At 35.2% G+C, this 24,221-nt stretch overlaps 4 pseudogenes; 2 read left to right on the top strand and 2 right to left on the bottom strand.

Moving 5' to 3' along the window:
- The first annotated feature begins 8,632 nt into the window (after positions 1-8,632).
- Positions 8,633-10,556, top strand: LOC125198946 (annotated as a pseudogene).
- Positions 10,557-11,258: 702 nt separating this feature from the next.
- Positions 11,259-13,837, bottom strand: LOC125198944 (annotated as a pseudogene).
- Positions 13,838-14,818: 981 nt separating this feature from the next.
- LOC125198943 lies at positions 14,819-18,367 on the bottom strand (annotated as a pseudogene).
- A 2,739-nt stretch (positions 18,368-21,106) lies between these two features.
- Positions 21,107-24,159, top strand: LOC125198940 (annotated as a pseudogene).
- The last annotated feature ends 62 nt before the right edge of the window (positions 24,160-24,221 follow it).

Genomic DNA, 24,221 nt, shown 5'->3' with positions numbered 1-24,221 from the left:
AAGAATTTTCCACCCCTCCCCTCCCGCCCCTATTGTGAATCAAAAATTTCAAATTTCCATTTACCTTTTTCTCCGATTATTTTAATGGCAGATTTTTAGTGAATTTGCAAAGCCATGTTTTTGTATGGCCAACGTTTGATGTGAATCAACCATTTCAGTTTTAATTTACATTTGGTTTGAATATTTTAATGTATAAACAATTTCAATTTTTAATTTAATGTATAAACAATTTTAATTTTTAATTTACATTTGGTTTGATTATTTTAATGTACAAACAATTTCAATTTTTAATTTACATTTAGTTCGATTATTTTAACATCAGTACAACTAATAAGAAATATGCACAACTTAAAATAAGTAGAGCTAAATAAATAATGTTAAAACAATCAATTATTCTATCCATTTTAAATTCAAAAATAAAAATACTTCACATCACTTAATCTACTTTATTAGCAACCTCTTTTACACCACTAAACAACACTACCTAAATTCCTGCCCAAAAGAAGTAAGTCGCTTATGTTGGGACGGAGGGAGTATTTCTTAAAATCCGTGCCTCGGTCAAAGTGTGACTCTAATGGGGACGGAGGGAGTATTATAGACTGTTAGCTTAAAAAAACTGCACTAAAAGGGAGTAGCCGTAGGTGTTTCGTATTCAAACCGTCGATATACTATAGTAGTACTATTTCCGTCAAACTTAAGATGACACGTTTTCCTTTTTAGTTTATAACTTTCTCTCTCCAATTAATAAATCTAACCACTTTTTCTCCATTCAATTAAATATTCGAACTCTCTTTTTCTCTCCAATTTAATACTTACAACCACTCATTTTCTTCCAATTAACCACATTAATCAATAACTCCTAAAACTTGGCGACTAAGAAATGTCTCATCTTAAATAGAGAATAATCGAGGTCATATACTGCAAAATAATGGGAATCAAGAAAGTGTGAGACATGTAATTAGCTTGGCTTAATCAACCAAACACTTAACTTAATGAAGAGTGGACAAAAAAGCAAATTAATTAAAAACCAAATTGGAAATTAGTGAATAAACGCACATCTTACGCGTATGATAAAATATTACTACTACTAAAAATTTGAATAATCATAATTTTTTTATTCTTATAACTGAAATAAGATTCATATCGACGACACCCGATTGCTAATCTCTCAAAATCTTCGTGCGTATTAAATTATGTAAATTTGATCACTACACTATACATAATATCACTTTTAAATTACAAATTTAATGTGAGAATTTGGTTCATTTCAAACATATTTTCAAGCGTAAAATAATATTTTAAATTTCATTTACTAAAACTGTATTACAAAAATATTTGTGAATGAAATTTGGCTTAGGAGTGGAGGAATAATGAATTCTAAAAAAATTGATTATTGACATAAAAGAAGGAAGTGTGGTGAAATAAAAATATTTAAAATGAATACTATGTAGTATGATTTTTTAATTTCAGTCGTTGTCCATGCACGAACTAATTAATTAGCTGGAATATTTGGAATTATTATCTTATTTAATCATCAATGAGTGTAATTTCTGAAATTTGGCGAAGCAAGAGGATAACAAAGCAATCACTTGGTTAATTATGAGTGGATATAGAAGAATTAAAACAAAAAATGCAAATTAGTTGAGTTTCTATTACTAAGGAATATCAATTCTTATTATTTGATAAACAAATTTGAATACATAGATTAACACGTATAATCAAATATAACAAATTTGGATAATCTGATAAATGTGTAAGATAACAAATTTGATTAATGTGTATAATTAAATATAACAAATTAGTGATTACAAAAATAAAATTATGAATATGAAATTATTACAACAAATCATTAGTACTATAAATTAAAGTATTGGCCACCCCAATTCTCACTCTACTCCCAATTTTTTTAGACGAGGGTACAAGAAGGCGTCATCCTCTTCCTCCCTGGACAAGGCATTAAGGCAAGCATAGCATTCTATTTGTGTCTTTTTTTCGATTTCCAACAACGATCCTTATTTTAGGATCACTAGCTAGCTAGATTTGTTTTTGTTTGATGTTGGATTGAATTTTGCAGAATATCCCATTCTGATTCTTGATTTGTTTAGACTTTGTACAGAATGAACCGAAAAGAGATCAAGGATAAATTAATTGCCGCGGCAACAAATGGCAACTCGGAGGAGTTGTTTGACCTCTTCTCAAAATTGATGGAGGTTATGCTCCGCTTTGTTCCCAGGCTTGCTTCAAAGCGAGATGGGGAACATAATACCCACTACACTCTACACATAGCGGCAACTAAACATATACAAAATGCTGGTGAGAGCGCGCCTAGAAGTGTGTTTTGAAGCAAATTATTCCGGCATGAACCTAGTTCATGTCGCAGCGATGATAGGGAGCTCACTGTCCTCAGCTATCTTCTACAAAGAGACACAAATGTTTCCGGTAGATCCTATTCTGCATTTGTGCATCAATCATAACCAATTAGAATCGTTTAAGATTCTAACATTGTTCATGCCGTTGTTCTGGTTGCACAAACTTGGATAGCATTGTACCAATTTCTTGGTTATATGCATTGTCATATTCTGAGTTGCCTAATTTGTTGATCCGTAGCTTTTGCACTTTCTTTTGTGCCACCGGATAGTGAATGAAGCTGGATCGCGCCGTTCATGGCGATGGGAACACTGACAGAAAGTGCAAAAGGTACATGTTTTTATTTTGATTTTATATTTCTGTGTTTTGGTTTTATAAAACCATAAACACATGTTTTTTATTGCTAGAAATTTTTTAGAGTGAACTTCAAAAATAGTCGCGGGACTATGGGTTTATCTCGAAAATGGTCCTGGACTTTAAAATATCACCAGTAGTCCTGGACTAAGGGTTAATATCAAAACGATATTTTGAGGCAAAATGCCTTTTGAGGGGTTTTGGGGGTTTGGGCAATCTGGTCTTTTAACTTTTAACATTTTAAATCGATATTATTTTAGTTATGTACTTAAATCGATATTATTTAAAATTATCATTCTTCTTCCTTTTGTCATCCTTCACTTTGTTTCTTTATTTCAATATTAGATTTAATTTTACAAAATTAAATTTTAAATTTCAGATTTTAACTATCAATAAATTTTTTAATTATAAAAATTATTAGTCATAATCAATATTTGATAGTGTCTAATATTTAATCAATAAGATATAACAACGTCTTAGTTTTAATCAATATTTAATAGCTTTAATCATAAATAGACAATATAACCGATTTATTCAAAATAAATATGCGTCTAATGTAAGACTACTATAATTTTCGTTTATTAATTTGAAAACAATCAATCAAAATGACTAGAAAATTTCAACAAAAATACTCCTATACAAAATTTTTAGTCGACTTCATAATATTCAATCACAAGCAATTATAACAACCGAACGAAGGCTAAATAGAATATCTTATTTTTCCATCACGATTAATATTATTTTTACGTACTTCTTCAATTCACTTAATATTATATTAAATAACAAAAATTAATAGTTTTAATCAATATTTATAGTTTCCATGAATTAATAGTTTTAATTAAAAAAATTTATTGATATTTAAAAATTGAAATTTAAAATTTAATTTTGTAAAATTAAATCTAATATTGAAATAAAGAAACAAAGTGAAGGATGACAAAGGAAGAAGAATGATAATTTTGAAATAATATCGATTTAGTGCATAACTAAAATAATATCGATTTAAAATGTTAAAAGCGTAAAAAGCAAATGCCTAAACCCTTCAAACCCCTCAAAAGGGCATTTTCGTCTCAAAATACGTTTTGATATTAACCCTTAGTCCAGGGACTCGGTGATATTTTTAAAGTCCAGGGAATTTTCGAGATAAACCCATAGTTCAAGGACTATTTTGAAGTTCACTCTTTTTTTAAAGGAAATTTAACAAAACCCTAACCATGGAAAAAATTTGATTTCTATACCGGCATGTGGTTTATAATACCGGCATTTCTTATTAGCTATGCATCATCACTTTTGGTGATCCATAAATTTACATTTCCTATTCATCTTGCACTCGCTGCTATTTTTATTTTTTTATTTTACATTGCCACAAAATTTCTTAAAAATCAAATTTTTTCCATGGGTGGGGTTTTGTTAAATTTCCTTAAAAAAAATTTCTAGCAATAAAAAACATGTGTTTATGGTTTTATAAAACCAAAACAGAGAAATATAAAATCAAAATCAAAACATGTAGCTTTTGCACTTTCTGTCAGTGTTCCCATCTCCATCAACGCGCGATCCAGCTTCATTCACTACCCGGTGGTACAAAAGAAAGTGCAAAAGCTACGGATCAACAAATTAGGCAACTCAGAATATGACAATGCATATAACCAAGAAATTGGTACAATGCTATCCAAGTTTGTGCAACCAGAACAACGGCATGAACAATGTTAGAATCTTAAACGATTCTAATTGGTTATGATTGATGCACAAATGCAGAATAGGATCTCCGGAGGCGAGCTTACGCCTAGCTGCGGAAACATTTGTCTCTTGTAGAAGATAGCTGAGGACAGTGAGCTCCCTATCATCGCTGCGACATAAACTGGGTTCATGCCGAAATAATTTGCTTCAAAACACACTTCTGGCCGCGCTCTCACCAGCATTTTGCATATGTTTAGTTGGCCTTCAGAGGCCGCTATGTGTAGTGGGGTATTATGTTCCCCATCTCGCTTTAAAGCAAGCCCGGGAACAAAGTTGAGCTTAACCTTATTGGCCCATATTGTGGAAACTTTGACTTTTACTATATTGGCCCAAATATCTATACTCCATCCGTCACGAAAATTTGTCGCGTTTTTCATTTCGTCTGTCACAAAATTTTGTCCCATTTCACTTTCATTTTGGTAGTGGCCTCACATTCCATGACACATTCTCTTTCACATTTTATTATAAAACTAATATACATAAGTAGGGCCTCATCTACTAGCTTTTTATTCGATTTATTACATTTCTTAAAACCCGTGCCCGGTCATACGAGACAATTTTCGTGGACGGAGGGAGTATAACTTTATTGGCGCATGTTGTTTTTCTATATTTTCCTCATTTTATTGTTCACAAAGATTTATCATGTTATTTTGTAGGATTATGAAAAATTATAAACTGTAAAACAATATTATACATGAGTTAATTTTATTAATAGTTACCATAATAGATATTTTAAGTTAGCTACAAAAGTTTGATTCATTTCAAAATGAGTACTGAAATTTATACTTTATATTATTTGTAATATTATTCAACATAACAATTAAAATGCCTCAAATTCTATTAATATTAATTTTAGAAACTATATACACATCATTCTATATTCCATATAACTTTTCTCTACTATTCAGGGTTAAATCTAAGTGTTTATGTTTTAATTTATTGGAGAATACATGGATTTATGATAAATGTAGAACCAAATTCCATTTAATAAGTACATATATACCATTACAAAAATAAATTTAGAACAAAATTCTATTTATTAAGTATTTATACATTATTAAAAAAGTGAAGTCATTGTTGAAAGATGTAAGTATTATATAAATAACTCTTGTTTCGCTTTTTGTGGAATAAAAAAATTACTACTATGTTAAATTCCGTTCTGTTTCAGCTTTATTTCTTTACAAAATTCAAAACCCTAACTTTTCGATGGTAATTGCCCATCGGGTAATCGATATGTAAGTTAAGAAACATCGACATCAGGCATTTTCACTACTCACAATTCTTCAACAAAATACCCGATCGGGTGTTTCTTCGAATGGAAAACACCCCATCCGAGCGAACTCTCTAGACTCCATGGTTTTTAAGCAAAATGCTCGATCGGGCATTCCGATCGCGGGTCCGGAAAACTTACAGTCTTGACTCCTTGAATTCAATTTAAGCTCGTTTTAATATGTTTTCACTTCAAAACTTTGACAAACTCATTAAATCACCTAAAAAGTGCATGAGTGGAGGAAAATATATACTCTACACCACAATTCACTCTATAACTTGTGTTAAACACCCAGTTACTATTCTATACTCTTTTTAGAGCCAATTTTGCATCCATCTCCTGATTAACTTGGTCTAATATAAAAATGAAGTGATATCCAAGAATGATACAATTGTATGGAATCTTAAAATTTTGCAATCTTTTTGGTAATGTATTAGTTAATTAAACCATTTATATGTATCAAACACAACACGAACACAAAAACATAACATAAAGTTAGAATTATAAAATTCTAATTTTCGTTTAAATGAAAAAAAACACCGTAAAACACTCAAAATGGAAATTATGAAAAAGACTACCCCCATCTAATTATATTGGGCCGCTATCCGTGTGGGATCAAATGTAAGCTCCGATATGAAAAATCATGGTTCCAAATTTAAAGATTTATATTTATATAAATTCATATATAATTCAGACTTTAATATGCACACGTAGGCTGTCAAAATGGATATCGGGTATTGGATACCCGATATCCAAACCCGAAAAATTGGATAATTGGATACCCAAACCCGATTTTTCGGTATCGGATCGGAATCGGGTAGTGAGAATTTTGGATTCTCGGGTATCGGGTTATCCGATATCCGATCCAGTATACCTGAATTATCCGATTTATTTTTTAAAATTAATAAATTATATTTTTATTATAACTAAATGTAATTTAACTTCTTAACTATAATTTAATTAATACTTAATAGTTAGCATATAAGATATGTAATTTAATTTTTTAATTAAATTTTAATTTCATTGACTTGTGATATTTATAATTTTGATTTTTTGATGATATTATTGTTAGATCTTGATTCTTATGAATTATTGAATTGTGATATTTATAAAGGATAAATGTTTGAACTTATGAATTTTGATGGTTATTGACTTATTGTGGATGGATAAAAAATTTAATATGTATAACTTATGAATTTTGTATTTTTCAAAGTTTGTAGTTATTTTCTTTTAAATTCAACTACTACAAGAATTTTGTATTCCTAAAAGTTTGTAGTTATTTTCTCTTTAATTCGAGCTACTATAAGAATTTTGTATTTCTAAAAGTTTGTAGGTATTTTTACTTGGATATTAGTACTTCAACTTTATATTAAATTTGAATTAAATAATATTATAAATTCTAAAAGTTTGTAGTTAATTTTAAAAAAAAAAAAAATCAAAATCACAATTGGGACCTGGATACCCGAGTCGGTATTTGGAATCAAATCAAATTCGGTCGGGTATCGGGTATTGAATTTTGGGAATTTCGGATCGGCACAAACTTTCGGATCGGTATCCGCGGGTACCCAATTTGAGGCCTATGCACACGTATATAATCTTGAAATCGTTAATACTACAAGAGTTGTAGTAATATTTTTAGGGATTTTTTTGGGTGCAAAATTCTTGGTGGCCAATTATTCAATTTTAGTATATGTTTACTTTTGATTTTTGGTGTCTATTCTCGAATTTTAGTTCCTCGAGTTGCAGTCAAATATCTAAAAATATCGACTTTATTTCATATTTGCAAAAATGTAAGCATTCGTTATGAAACTACATGGTGTTAAAGTAAATACTAAAAATTGTACTAATAATTTGAAATGAGTGTACATGATCCGAAATTGATTGAATTGGATTAAATTGACATTCCCTATTTAGTGATTAATTTCTCTTCCGTCATTACTGTGATCTCATCCCATCAACCATGCATTAATATGATCTCAGATTCTCAAGTACTATTAGTTAGGGTGGCAAATTGTGCGCATCAGCGTTATCGTGTCGACACGATAATACCACACGATAACAACAAACACTGAACACGATCCATAAAGAAAACTCCAAACACGAATATGAATACGACCCGTACCATCGATTACCAACACGACATAAACCTATTAACGACACGAACCACTTCGATCAACACGACACGATAACAACGCATATATGACATGACACAATAACGACACTATAATAATCAATTTAGAATGAAAAATGAAAAATCTATTTTCACGCTAATACCGAGTGCTCCATTTGACTAAACCTAATTTAAATTTTAAAATAAATAATAAAATAATAATATTATAATATATTAATATTACTCCTCTGTCCGTGAATAAATGTCCCATATTTGATCGGCACGGGTTTTAAGAAATTATTTGACTTTAAATAGTAAAGTGGGTAAAAAGTTAGTAGAATATGAGACCTACTTTTTTTATCTTGGTTTTATAATAAAATGTGAACACCAAGACTACTAGTAAATAATCACCTTATTGTTGAAAACTTGAGGGGTGAAATAGTGATTTTCAAATTCCGAGGGTGAAAGCAGAAATTACATATCTCCTGCCCAAAAATAGAGTACACCCAATTCAATGCACCTAGTCCAACCAATCACAGCCGTCCGATGAAATTTATAATCGAACGGATGGAATATGATCACGTTACCGCCTCATCGACCTTTGATTAATCGAACACGTTATGGCTCAAACACCGCCACGATGGTTGCCTCTGCTTCGTCGGATTAAGCTCTATCTAACGGTTACTGTAGCTCAGAGCTTCACTCTTTTCTTCTCTCTCCAACATTTACGTCCCGCTCTTTTTCTCTCTGAAGCCTGAATTACCACTCATCCTACATTCTCTATATATATTTTTTTAGTAATTTTTCTCTCCTGCCGCAATTCTTCTTGGCTGTGTTTTTTATTAGTTGGAGAAATGCAAGAACAAGCCACGAGTTCTATCGCCGCCAGCTCTCTGCCTTCTAGCAGTGAGAGATCTTCTAGCTCTGCCCTTAACGCTGAAGTTAAAGAAGGTATTATTTGGATTTGCTTCTCAAAACTCATTTTTCCTTACCAAAATGGATTCTTTTTAAGTTTTTTGCTACGTGCTGCATTAGTGAGATGGCTGTGTACTTTAGTTTCTACTATCTCTGAATTTCATTTATAAAAGTTTCAGTCTTTGCTTGTTGTAAATCAAAACTCTTTTTTTTTTTTTAGGTTGTAGACTTGTAGTAAGATCAAAGATCCTAGCTTAGAATGAGTGAGCGATGTTGATCAATTTTAGGAAGTATGTGAGATTGTGTTATTCGGATTCGGGTGCATTTCGGTGAATTATAACGGATCAAAGAATATACTTTGTACTCCTCATTTCAAAATTGAATCTTGGAAGGAATGGAGAGTGATGATGAGATCGAAAGAGTGCCGGAGATGGGTGCGGAGGCAGCCGGCACGACAACCTCAGGCCGGGATGGAGGTTTGTTAGCGGGGCCCGCGCAGCCGTCAGCGCCGGCTCGAAGAGGAGAGGAGGAGCCCTGCTGACAAAGAAAACAAGAGGTTAAAACGGTATGTTAAGTAATTAAGGCGTATCCTTATCCAATCATATCAAGCCATGTCACCTCTTGTCCGAACATATTCTTTGGGTCCCTCAAAATTAGGATGAGCTTAGCCTTATTGTGATGGGTATTGAAAACAGACCAGTCATGCATTTGGGCTGTTTAGGGAGAGGTTTTTGTCTTGGTGCTGTTGGTTATATGTCAAGTGCATTTTGGTAATTGTTTTCAATTTTTCTTTTTTGGTGCAAGGCTGTTGAGGAATAGAGTCTCAGCTCAGCAAGCGAGGGAGAGGAAGAAGGCGTATTTGATCGATTTGGAGGCTCGAGTTAAGGAGTTAGAAACTAAGAATGCTGAGCTTGAAGAGAGGCTCTCCACTTTGCAAAATGAGAACCAAATGCTTAGACAGGTACAAGTTTGATTTTTGCTGCTTGCTAGTACTATTACTCCTACTTTGTTCAAGAATACCTTGTTTACAAGAAACTCGTAGAACAATTTGAGCTTGTGTATGTGTTATCACAATGTCTTGCTCTTCATGTTTTTGCCTAACCATGGGGATAAAGTATAACCTTGTGTGATTCATTGTTCAAGATACATGAAAGGTTAGATAGCTTAATCGAATGGGAATATGTAGTATAGACATTGTACGCAACTCAATTCTATTGCCTTCTATCCGTGGACTAAATGTTTAAGTCTTCTGAAGTTGAAAAAACTTAGATCCTATGCCTATAGTGTCTCGTTTGTCATGTCGTTCATTGTCTCTATTAGAAATCAAAATTCTTTTTTCCATAATGTTTAAAATTGTTTGGAAGATGTTGTGAATGCAGAAGTCATTCATTGTGAACTACGGCTCTTTGTGCTTTAGAAAGCATCTTGGGAATACATCCCCAGTCATGCGTTCTTACTCCTAAATCGGATACAATTTGCAGATACTGAAGAACACGACTGCAGGAGCGCAAGAGGGAAGAAAGTAGGAATGTGATGTTCAGATGTTGGATGTGAAGAATACAAGTGAGAGGGTGACGGAGAGTTTCCCTTCGAGGCAATGCTGCATTGGATCTCTATTCACTCTTGTCATGTTGAAAGGGGTTGATTCTGTCGAGCTAGCTTCTTCTCCAGTTGATGATGGCGTGCAGTTAGATTATTGTAGAATGCATTAGCTGCTGCTAGAGCTTGAGTTGTTGTATGTAAGTTGCTGCTAGAGAGGAAGTTGCCAAGGATCATGGAATGAAATATAGTATGTTGTCATTTCCCTTACCATCCAAATTCAAGAAATTAGAGTTCTTGATGTATGACATGCTTGCTCGTACGAGTTTGTAGATGTGAAAACGATGTAGACATGTCTAAGATAGTATCTTATATGCATATGATTTTGCACACGTGTCTGTTTATGTGGTAAATATGTTGTTATCAACATATTTACCACATAAACTAAACATATTTACATTTTGTGATGCACAAAGAGATCAGGACACTGACGGTAGACATGAGGGACGAGCCGGGCTCGAGGCCCTTTCCCAAGGCAAGGATGGCTGGCTACAACAATACGAGATTTCTGCTCATTTGTTTAGTTTCCTTGCATTAGAGCTTCTATTGCAAAAATAATTTCTTTTCATTCTTTTAGATTGAGATATTTTTGGGAAAATCGGACAGGATGGCAGAGGCAAAGAGTAGAATGAGAGTACATGTTTATGAAGTCAAATCTAGGTAGACAAAGACTAATCTTGTCGGTGTTAAAATGATGTCTTTTACGATAGTAACTAGAACTTAGTACTATGTAGAAACTAGAAAACCATGTCAGCTTTGATTATGCTATTTAACATTATCTAAATTCAAGGCTTTCGAGTTTTGGAAACTTGCTCGAATTGGATTCTTCTAGTTGATTGGTATTAACAGTTGGTTGAGCTCCATCACATTACAAAAAAACAAAAGGGTTTAAATGTAAAAAACAAGGTCGACCCAAAAATACCTCATTTACACAAAATAAGTTCAAGCAAACAGAAAAAAAAAAAAAAAAACCATATCGATTCTCATCTCAAAAACATACTACAATTCCGAGCAAAAATTCCTACACTAAAACAAATTTTGTAAAGAAACCTGTAAAATGTCAATTGACATGGTTAAACTTAAACCCCTGAGGGATTTATTCTGCAAAACAGATTTCCCTATGCATCCTCTTCTTTCTCCACCAAAATCTTCTTACATGCTTCATAACACATGAAAGATATCCCAGCAGCAGGCACCAGCTTCAGACAACTCGGGCCAAGCCCTTTGTACAAACCTCCTATCCCATCTCGTTCGAGGATGCAGGCGAGAGCGTGCAGCACGTTCTTGTACACCTGCCTCCCGCTCACAGCCCCTACCTGCATGTGCTTACGCGCAACTTCAGAGGGAACGTGGCAGTGCTAGAAATAGCGCCGGCTGCTGACCCGATCAAGAGTGTTTCTATATTGCCTATCTTTTCTTCTTTGAAGATTTTCCTGTAGGCTTTTCGTAGAGTGTCGTACGCACAGTAGTTGGTGGCAGCATAAGGAATAACTCCAATGAGGCTTGGGCAGGCCTCTGTAGAGCTCGCCTGGACCACCCTCTTGCAGTATTTTGACAAATGCATCCAGCAGACCGTTGTAGACTCCTCTCTGTGAGCGAGTAGCATAAATGGTCTGGAAATTGAAAGAACTTCAGATATGAAGTATATTAGTTACATACCTGTATGGTTAGTCGAGTTTTGAGTAGCTCGAGGGGTAGGTGACCAGTGTCGAGGTGACCCCAGCTGAGGCGCCTGCGACTAGAGAAGGAGGAATGGGTAATTTGGGCTGTTCACCGGGTTTTGAAGACAAGTTCTTGTTGACAGTATCATAAACAAATAACTGCAACAGAAAGTGTAGTTTTCAAGAAAGGGTAGAGCAAACATATGATTCAAGGTTATGTGTAAGAGCAGCAAACATATGCACATCAGCTCAGCACGTGTTTATGGTGCTCAATATTTAGCAGGAAACAGTGCTTAAATCTCCAATCGGTGAAAGCAAATAAATTAAATAGTTGTAGGACATATTGAGGAGATGATCATATCTTTTGTCAAAATTAGACATGAAAAAACGAATTCAGCAGAGATAGGAAGGAGTACAAAGACTAAAAAGTCATATAAAACAGAAATATCAGCAAGGTCCAAAGTTATAAAGTGACATACTCAACACCAACACAGACAAGCTAAAAGGTCGCGGAAATATTATGTTCACATCGAAAGATTTGGTTTGTGAATGATTTTGAAGATCAAGGCATTCATGGTATATATATAACCAAGGGGCTGGGAGCTGGATATAGGTAGTTTCTACTCGGATATGAAACAACATATTCCACTTTAGAGAGTTTTCATCTCTAGAAAGCCTACTTATTGTTGCGTAATAGGTCTTGCTCCGTAGAGAAACTGTGAACTTGATCTTGACAGGGAAAATTGGAGTGCTATGTGGGTAGGAAGATTGTGGGATTCCTAGAGAACATACAGAACTCAAGGAGGAATACAATAACAAGAATAAAATTAAAATCTACATCATGAGAGTAACTTGTATGCCGTGTGCCACAGTAATCGACAGATTCAAGTACATAAGATGTTGCAACTTCACCCTCTTAAATCTCATTTTTCCCAACCTTCACAAAATACAAAATTTACAATTCAATACATATACCACAGTGATAAGTTACCTATTTATACACCTCATTATATAAACCATTTAAGTGCCCAAACTCAGTAGCGTATCTCTACAAATTAAGTAGTAGCAGTATTTACAATGAACACCAGCTAACAACAAACCATGTAAAGCTTAAAACCACAGACTTAAAAAACAGAGGCTGGAAATCAAAGTTGAGACAATCGACATAACTTAGACAACGTCCTATAACTCCTCTTACCTCTATGGCTTTGCTCGGGCAACACGAATCACATTAACAAAATTCCCTCTAAACAATCCTTTCCATCCATCTGTTTGCATAATGTTGTTGAACACCTCAGTTGTGGAATGCCCACTGCTACCCACCATCAAGTGAGTCCTAATCGTTTCCAAAGGAGCAACAACAGTCCTAGAAACGCCCCAGCAATTCCACCACTAACTAACCTCCTTAACGAGGGATTAGGGATCTTAATCTTTAGCTTAAGCCCTCTTTTTTCTTCTTTTCCCCCAAACCATTTTCCTCTGGCAATGAAACATATTTCAGTAGAAAATCAGCACAGGGTAATTTCAGACCCCCATTTCCTTCATTTCCCATTTGGACAGAGGCAAACAACCCACCACCTGGATGAAAGTTGCAATCTTGATTGCTCCAATGAAGGCCCAAATGAGAATCTGATAAAATCCTACTACCTTTCTTGAACGATAGAGGTTTCATTTCTGCTCTACCACCCATCATTCAATATCTCCAGAAACCTAGAAGCAGAAAGAGAAAAACTATATCACACAGAGTCGCCTTGCTTCTCTGTGCGTGTGATAATTTCAACACAAAACTTATTTCATGTCTCGAGGAGGAATGATAAAGGTAACGGGGAAAAGATGCGATTTTGGGCAAATGGGTTGGCTGAAACTCCATTGTAAACAACTGGGTAGGTGAGCATATAGGAAAATATTCTAAATCGAGATAGTAGACCTACCTAGGGGAAATAGTGTAAGATGCTACATCAGCAATCATATAGTAATTATAATATGGATATAGTAATTAGATGTGCAATGAGTTTGATGGATGGATGCGGAGGTATCAATGAAGTGTTCTTTTATGTGAGGAACAGAAAAAAAGGTGAGGTGGGACTTTGTTCTTCCCTCTTCACAGACTCACATAAAATGAGGGGATGAATTTTTCCTGTGGTTAATATCTGCAAGTTGCAGAGTCTGATTTTGTTGCATAAAATAGAAATCTCATACTACTACTACTACTACTACTACTACTACTACTACTTTAATATTACCATTACTAGAACTGAAAATGAAATGTCACCATTTGTTGAGATTCAAACTATGTAAGTACTAATTTACAATTTATTAATATGTACCACTGTTACGTATAATTGTTACAATTGTAGTGCAAGCCGTTGTTGATAAGAGGCATCTGTCACACACACACAACTAAACTTGAAAATAAGTCATTGTTGATAAGAGGCATCTGTCACACACACACAACAGTGAACACACAATCTCAAATCTATGCTAAGAAGTAAGACCCTTCAATTCTACCATAAAAATACATGTATTCAAGAATCAAAAAGTTTTATTCTCCAAACACTAATGAATGTATCTACTAATAGACCAAAATGGTCAGACAGTAGTTCCATAAATAAGAATTAGTAGTACATCTTAAAAAGAACGGTATTATCTATGGATGCCCATCTCCGAACCTTGTTCCTTTCCTTGGTAATAAGGATGAATATAGCGTACGCCTTCAAGGTATAACGGCGACTGCATTTCAATCAGAGCGAAACCTGCAACAATTCAACATCTTTTAGATTCTAGCAGCACGCAGTGATCAAGAATCCAGTCAAATAAATAGGGAGTAGCATTTTGAATCCATGAAATCAAGAAAATGGTTGCTCTTCTGTTAACTTTTTGCAGACAAGAGCTACATTTCCAATTCACTGCATTTTGTGCTTATATGTCTTCAAGAATGTATACATATATATCTACATATACCGTCATGTTCATGCTAGGTGCTTATCCGGATCGATGAGCTTTTGAGATCTTCCTCAAGAAGAAGACAAAGACGTGATTCATGCTTGATTATTTGCTCGACTAGAAACCGGATAAAAGGAAAAGAATCTCATCTTGGATGTACAAGGAACTGCAGAAGGAGATATACTCACAGCTCTTCTGAATGCAAACATCTCCTCTTGACCAGATAGAAGGGAAACTATTGCGGTGGGTGTTCCTCCTGAACTCACACTGCCTTCTGAGAAACATCTCGTCTCAGTTTCGTGCTTTCTGTTTCTGTTTCAAATTGAAAGCTGCAAAGCAAAATGAAAACACAATCATTACACAGTGAAGAAGGTTGAGGGTAGCTAAAGTGTTGATGAAGGGTGAAATGAAGCAATTCACGAATGCTTGCCTTTCTAAATCAAACAGCACACCCTCATCAGTTCCTTGGAATAGATCATCGATGGAAGCAGCAGCAGAGCAATACAGGCAACAATGGTAATTGTACAGTTCATCGACAAGTGTGATAAACCTTCTGGCCTAAAAAGGATGATTGTTTAGTTCATCAAAGCTTAGCTCAGAATTAATTTCTGTGAAGGTAATAAGACCAGAAATAGGTACCTTATCTCGGATACGCATACTCATAACAGGAATATCTGCAATGAAGACTGTATGGAAGGTTTTGGCGATAGCAATATAATCAGCTGCCCCAATCTGCAATTGTTATGCGAGACTAATTACAGAAAAGGAAATAAGATAACTAACATGGAGGACAAAACCTTAGCACACCTCAATTGGATTCAACAAGTAGAATTTACAATGTAAGGTAATCTAGGCTTGATTTAGAAAAAGGTATAAATATATTGCAAAACAATTGACCCGAACGGCGGAGCATACCGGTTGGCCACATAAATATTCAAATGTGAACCGTGCCACCCCGTTGCAGCTCTGAGGCACTTCCAATGTTCTGCCAAAATATGATATATCAATCAAAAGCCAGATATATATTGATTAGTTCTTATCACTTTGGTACCTTCCAAACATCACCGGAAGAGTTTGAGAAGTAACCCTCTCTCCAGACTCTCCGACAATCTTGTTCCACATACTCTCGTATTCCTTCGTTTTGGTACTATCGAGAGGCCAATAGTAATGAGTCTGATCACTCACCAAAAAACTCAATATCAATAAAACACATTTCAAGCAAGTCAATCTAATTACACTCTTCAACTACCAAGTTCAAGGTTGAACCAAAACTACTTGTTCGAGTAAAAAATTATCACATAATCAAAAATTATACACCAATCGTACGACTGGAGGTTACAAGTTCTTGCCTGATCAGATGAACTCAATGCTATATGACGCCGGTAATCAATTTCGCTTCCAATCAGAACATTTTCACAGTGATCCTCCATTTTAGCCAGAAGTTCTTCAAATATCTCTTTCTGCATGCCATCCTGAACAGGAAGAGATTTTTTATTTGTAGAGAATGAAACCGTGACAGGAGGGTCCATCATCTAGAAGATTTTAGCTGAGGCAAACCTGATTTAGATCCCTGGGAGCGCGATTACTTGTAGCGACAAGAACAGTTCCTGTGCTCAATAGTCTGCTCACAATTCCAGATAAGGCCACAATAGCAAATACATCAACTGTCTGTAGCAAGAAAAATAAACCAAGATGTTGAGCTTCTCAGCTCAGAGGACACAAACAGAGAAAAGATAGTGTAACGACACAATTAAAATTGTGCAAGTCCTATATACTACATCAAAGGTTTAAACATTACTCGGTGAGTTGCTTATGAGATAAACTTGGAGGGTGGGCACAGTTGTCAAACCTGTATTTCGTCAAAGCATAGAATACTGGCTCCTCTTCGATGTCCTTGTGCATCAGTGAGAAACTTGTCGGCAACAGCTGGAAGAATATTTTTCATATTCATCTCTTGCTTATATTTCTCTTCTTCAACCAGCCATTCCTTAACTTTTGTATCAAATGGAAGACTCATAACCCAGTTGGAAATGCTAGATTGAAAAGACTCCTCCATCTTTCGACTCTTCCACACTTTATGCATGAGATCATGAATTTGAAGCATAGCCTGCCGATGTTAATCTTAGATGATCAGGATTTCTGATAAAATAAACTAAACCGTGCCACTTTATTATCTCAAGAACAGATCATCCATATATACTACTACAGTTTATCAAGCACTTGCCTCATGAAAATGAAGCCGTCTCCGATGTTGAACAATTCCCTCTGTGGCACCATAAAACATGTCCATTAGCATTGTCTTCCCTGCATGAGGAAGACTCCACCATGAAAATTCACAATTTGAAAACAGATCATGAAGTAAACTTCGATTATATAAGACTGAATCAAGCGACCATATTAAAGATGAAGTAAGATGAAGCAGCAAACCACTTCCAACATTTCCATAAATGTACAATCCTTTTGGGGCCGGAGGAGCTGTAGGACGCTGCCCAACCATCACATCTAGTTTCTTTTCTCTGTTCAGATATGACACCCACTTTCCCACGCCGGGCTCAACACTATCAGCACTTGTGCTACATCAAGACAAATCATCAATGTAGCGGGAAAGAAACAGCAGTAAAGCAGAGCTCAATACTGACAATAGAGAGAATGGAACGGTTTGCCTCAGCCGTGACAGCCACTTGTTCATAAAACTCCTTCTCCTGCTCACGGGTGATGATCCACCAGCCTGCTGTTTTGTCTTGGCCTCGTCCAACAATAGTCTCCGCCTCTCATTTTCCCGATTCTCTTCCCACTTAGCAAGGTTTGCCTGCGAAAAGACAGTAAATCATGGAGAAAAAGACGAGCATCATCTCAAACATAAGCTCACATGGTATTCCTCCATATCTCTCTCATACTGGTGGAGCCTCTGGAGTAGATTTTCGAGCTGGAACACAACCTTTTCCTGGTAAGAATCATGTTTCAACTTCCCTTGATTAACGAGACTCTTATAATAAGCGAGTGGTCCTGGAGGTAATTGAGAAGCAGATCAAACAAAAACCTAAGGAGATTCGATTCTTAGGGATGTGATAATTACATCCGAATTTGGGCACTTTGTTCGTAACCACAATCACATTAAGGAATTATAAAAACCACAAAATAGCCAAACGGTAGAGTCTTTCTTCAACTGGACCAAATGCATACCCAATTCACACAAATCATGCCAATACAAAACCTCAAGAAGCAATGAAAAGAGTCGAAATTGATGATTGGCATGCATAAGACGCACCAGGATGATTGGAGAGAGAAGAAGGTGGGCGATCGCAGTAAAACCTCGAATGAAATTTGGAGGGTTGGCATGAGGAAACAAATTTCAAGAGTTTTTTCATTTTCCAAACTGTTAAGAATTTGGTCTGAAAACAATTGGGTAGTTAATAAAGCGGCGACGCATTTAATTGTCTGTAGAAAGTTAGTTGTCCATTTACAAAACCAAGCAGCGCTGACGTGGCTTCCTCTCAAATCAATACTTCTTTGTCTTCATAAATAAACCTGATTAATCAACAGCATTATATTATATTATAGATTTTGCAAAATGAGCATTAAAAATTTTAAATACCAAATCAAGGTTTTGGTAAAACTTTAGCTCTATAAAATGAAACCCAAATGCAATTATGGAGTAACATCTATCCAATATGCGGGAAACAAAAGCGTTACACTGATTGAATTAGTAAAAAGCAGAAATATACTCCATCGTCCCACTTAAAATGAAATATTTGGGAATCGTGCGAGATTTTATGTAGTGTTATTTTGTGAGTTGTTGAAAGAGAGTAAAGTAAGAGAGATAAAAAAGTAGAGAAGATGTTGTTTTCATTTTAGGAAACTTACTATATGTACAAGTATCAATCTCATACTAGTTCTTTAATACTCTCCATGTCAGCGTTTGTAGTAACATTTAGTTATAACCGGATCTTAAAGAATTTGTAGAGTGTGTAATTAATGAAGTGAGATGTGGAGTGTGTAATAAATGAAATGAGATGGTGGAGTGAGATGATGTGTGTAATAAATGAAGTGAGATGATGAAGTGTGTAATAAATGAAATGAGTTAATTGAAGGTGGTCATTTTTGACTTTTTGATTTTTTATTTTGTTTTGATTTATTTTAATATGATAATAGCGTTTGTGTAATTTTAGTGAATAATGGGGTAAAATTTTATGTGCAAATATGGAAATTAAATGTTACTCCAAATGTGGATAGACTTTTATGTGAAAATATTACTTGTGAAGGTGTAGATGAATTTCCCAAATTGCACTTTAGTTATAGCGAAGTAGATTGCATCAAATGCATTATATATTGTTGAGTTTTGCATTTTAACATAAATAAAACAAAATATATAAAATGCAAATTAACCGTCTATTACAATGCAAAACTTAACAATATAAAATGCATATGCATATAACGAAAATGCAATCGTCGAAATCCATCAACGCTTCTACAAATGTATATTGCATTTTGGTGTTTACAATATTTCATGTTTCGTGCCACATGGCAAGCGACGAGATTGGATGTATATTAAACCTTAAATTAGTTGTTTTTAAGCACATCCCTAATCCTCTATTTACGAAGACAGATTACTAAAGTTAAAAAATACTAAATGATAGTCTATCCTACAAAGCAACAATATTTTGGCCCTTATGACAAGAAAAATTATAGGTGTAATGGTAATAAATCCGGCCAAAATATGATATTTACCACTAATTTAAAATTTGGTTGTTAATATCACAAATTTATGTCTTATAGTGTATTCCCACAATTCAATTTTTTTCCTAAATTGAATTCGATGTATAAAGTCGAGTTATGTAAGTGAACTAATCGGTCGAGTTGGAGAAACGTCAATTTTTTTTCCAAAATTTATGATTTTAGAAACACATCCTTTTCTGACGCCCCACCTAAAATAATGGAGTACTACGTGATCCTAGGTTTTACAAAGTAAGCGGTACGTGGGTGTTTAGATCATCTTTGTTAATCATTGTCCAACTTCCTGACCTCCTTGTGTCATCAGAAACTTGAATGCAACAAAGATAACATATAATATGGCAAAATATCAAGGAAGAAAATAAAATCATGGCTATGGACTTGAGCTCTATAGTCGATCACGATAGTACGTCTTATTTTTTTAGAGAAGCGCATTTTCTAAAAAAATCAGAAGCAAACCAAATAATTATGCAACTGAACATATCCCGTACTTCGATAATATAGGAGGTTCACGTTCTGGATTACCGGATTATTAGATTATGTTTTTCATTTTGTTATTGTAATTGTCGTTTGTCTTTATTTTAATTTTATGTCGTTGTAATGTAATTTCCATTTGTAGGATCAATTGTGGTGTGTTATGTAAAATAGGAGTACTTTATTATTAAATATTGTACTATTATTTAATTTATTGTATTATAATATTACAATTCATACTCAATAAAATAATTAATACTAATAAAATAAATACTATAGCAATTAACTTGTTGAACAAAATATTGATGAAACCGTCTATATCCTAAAACAAATAAATAGACTGCATTAAACATATGATAATTAAGTAGCCCATGTTGTAATGAATTAGCCCATATGATAATTAATTAGCCCATCTCAAATTCAAAAACAAATACATATGTTTAATTAGCCCATGCCAATTAAAATCTAATTAGCCCATGCCATAATTTTCTCTCAATTCCAGTCATCTTCTTCTTCTATCTTCCCCTTCTCTGCAATTTCCCCTTCTCCTCCCATCGCCGTTACTCTTCAATCTTCCCTCTGAATTTTCCCCCTTCTCCCTTCTCTGTATTTTCGATTTCATCTCCAAATTCTTCAACCATCTACAACTCTCTATAATCAGGTAATTGTTTCTTCATCTAATTCTTCTTCTCCAATTTTCCGTTTCTGCATCCCTTGGCTCTCGATCTTCTTCGAATATCATCAAAAGGAAGGACTCAATTGTAATTTCTGGTAAGTTTTGCGTCGAGCTACAGTGCTACTGCAAAGATGGAGGAATACTGTTCACAAACGCAAAAAAAGGACAGATTTGTATGCGTGTTTGAGTATGGTTGGAATTTTGTTTCACTGCAAAATTGCGTTATGCAGCATCGTTGGAGATGCCCTGAGCAATACGCTTCTGGAGCCCTAGATTCTAATTTGAACTTGTTCTTCGTTATCTGATTCTGTGCAGGAATTTAGCAATTCCGCTCCTTTTTCTCGAGCGGTAATCCGTTCGCATCAAGCAATTTAGGGCATCAGCGAGATATGGTAATTCGATTGGATATTTTTTAATCGATTTAGTTTTTACTAGACACTCATGAATTGGTGTTGCGTACTACTTCGGACTATATCTTCTGTTTGTATTGTATACGTGCCTGGATTTTAGTTGAGTCGTGGTTAAATTAAAATGATGCGAACGTTGTTTTTATTGATAGGCGTTGCAGATTTCATGAGATGGCTGCGTTCCATGTGTTTAAAATTTAAATCTTGTTTATCGATAATTTATACAATTGTTGTTTATACGAACTCTGGGTTGCTGTTGGAGTCTGGAGAAGAGATGGGTACTGGAATGGAATTGATAATCTTCCTTGTTAGTGCTGTTAAATCATCTGGCTTATCTAATCGTTTAGTAAAAGAATCAATTCCACTTTCCCTAATCCCATGTTTTCCTGCATAATGCTGTAGGCCTCTGGCTACAGTGAAGTGTGTTGTCTTTGTGGTTGCGTATCTGTCATGCTCGATCTCCTTTTCTCCTGGTCGTGTTTATTGAGATCACCTAGAGCCAACCGTGTTATTGAGATCACCTGAGCCAACCATTTTCTCTGAGACACATCTTCTAATGTTTTGCTTGTGAGTCTTCATACATTTTAATAGTCCATAATATATGGTACTCGATGGTTTTGTCCTAAAGCCATATAGTCCGTGGTATTTGCCAATTGAATTGCTGCACGCCTCGTCAAGAGTAGATTTATGTACTCAGTGAAGACCATCTCTTGAAGTTTTAAATTTAACAGGACATTATTTTGTTTCAGGCAACTCTGAATGACTCTTTTCTGGCTGATCTTGATGAATTGTCTGATAATGAAGATGATCTTCTGGTAAGTATATGCGAGTTTTATTAGAATGTGAATACGATATTGCATGTAATGGCTGTGTCCTCCGTTCATGATGTTCATCTCCACTTAGCACCTAACGTTTCCGCTTTTTGCTATTTTCTTGGCTGTGGACCTAGTTTGATAGTACTTTTGATTCAGGAAGCAGATAACGACGATGCTGAGCACATGGAAGAAGACGTAGATGGTGATTTAGCTGATATAGAAGCACTTAACTATGATGATCTTGATAGTGTGTCGAAGCTACAAAAAACTCAGCGATTTACTGACATCATGCAGGTTGTTTTAGTTTAGACTACTAGCTATGTATCCAATATCCACTGTGTTATGCTATGCGTCTTTGGATTAGTTAATCTATCTGATGCTGCTTGCTTTTTCTTTAGGGTGGTTCTGTTGTTGCATTTCCCTTGTCTTATTCCGCAACTGATTTCCTTGTATAGGTCTGTATTTAGAGTGAATGATTCGCCCTTCTTTCTCATTATTAATGTAATACTAGTTGGTAACATTTGATTTTTATTGCAGAAAGTTGAAGATGCATTGGAAAATGGGTCTGAGAACTCCACTCATGGAATTGTTTTGGAAGATGATCCAGAGTATCAGTTGATAGTTGATTGTAATGCCTTGTCTGTCGATATTGAAAATGAGATTGTGATAATTCACAATTTCATCCGTGACAAGTATCGCTTGAAATTTCCAGAACTTGAATCTCTTGTTCACCACCCAATTGATTATGCCCGGGTTGTTAAAAAGATTGCTAATGAAATGGATCTGACGCTTGTTGATCTTGAAGGATTTTTACCGTCTGCTATTATTATGGTGGTTTCTGTCACAGCATCAACTACTAGTGGAAAGCCTCTTCCGGAGGATGTCTTGCAAAAGACAATTGATGCATGTGATCGCGCACTTGCTCTAGATTCTGCAAAGAAAAAGGTTCTTGATTTTGTGGAGAGTCGAATGGGGTATATTGCCCGAATCTCTCAGCCATAGTTGGAAGTGCTGTCGCGGCAAAAATAATTGGTACAGCTGGTGGTCTTTCGGCATTAGCAAAAATGCCTGCATGCAACGTTCAGCTTCTTGGTGCCAAAAAGAAGAATTTAGCAGGGTTTTCAACAGCAACATCCCAATTTCGTGTTGGCTATTTGGAGCAAACTGAGATTTTCCAGAGTACTCCGCCTTCCTTAAGAATGCGTGCTTGTCGACTTTTGGCTTCAAAATCCACTCTTGCTGCACGTGTAGACTCTACTAGGGGAGACCCAGTTGGAAAAACTGGGAGAACTTTGCGCGCAGAGATTCACAAAAAGATAGAGAAGTGGCAAGAACCGCCTCCTGCTAAGCAGCCTAAACCACTTCCGGTTCCTGATTCAGAGCCCAGAAAGAAGAGAGGAGGTCGGCGTTTAAGGAAGATGAAAGAAAGGTGCTTGAATTTCCTTATTGATTATTTCTTCATTAAATTATATTTTTTCATTTTTAGTTGAAATTAATATTTTCCAACGTCCAAGTCAAAATCCTAATGTTCTTGCAATTTCCATCAGATATGCTATTACAGACATGCGGAAGCTGGCTAACAGGATGCAGTTCGGGATACCAGAGGAGAGTTCACTAGGTACCATTATACTAACTGTGTTGTTTGTTATGTAAAGTAGGATTGGTACATTTTTATTTTGAAGGTGTTAGGCTACTAATATATGCTCATCCTAAGACTTCATGATTTCTTGAAGGTGATGGACTTGGCGAAGGTTATGGAATGCTCGGTCAGGCTGGTAGCGGAAAGCTTCGTGTATCTGTTGGACAGAGCAAACTTGCTGCTAAAGTAGCCAAGAAGTATGATTTCCTTGCATTTCTGTTGAAGTATAGCAGTTTTTTTTATTGATGCTGTATTGGATTCGTTCGATTTCCAAACTTATAAGCTTAATAGTTGAGTTGCTCTGAAGTTCTGCTTCACATTTACTGCTTTCATAGCTGATGAGTGACAATCACTATCCATTTATGCAATTTATTCTTTTCAGGTTTAAGGACAGGAGTTATGGAACCAGTGGCGCAACTTCTGGACTGACATCAAGTCTGGCTTTCACACCCGTCCAGGTTTGATGCTTCCCTGTGGCATTGGTTTCGGTTAGGGGAGTTTGATAGAGAAGATAGATAATGCTACA

This window comes from Salvia hispanica, unplaced genomic scaffold (assembly GCF_023119035.1).
Source record: "Salvia hispanica cultivar TCC Black 2014 unplaced genomic scaffold, UniMelb_Shisp_WGS_1.0 HiC_scaffold_330, whole genome shotgun sequence".
Taxonomy (NCBI): Eukaryota; Viridiplantae; Streptophyta; class Magnoliopsida; order Lamiales; family Lamiaceae; genus Salvia; species Salvia hispanica.
This window is presented reverse-complemented; position numbering and strand designations above follow the sequence as displayed.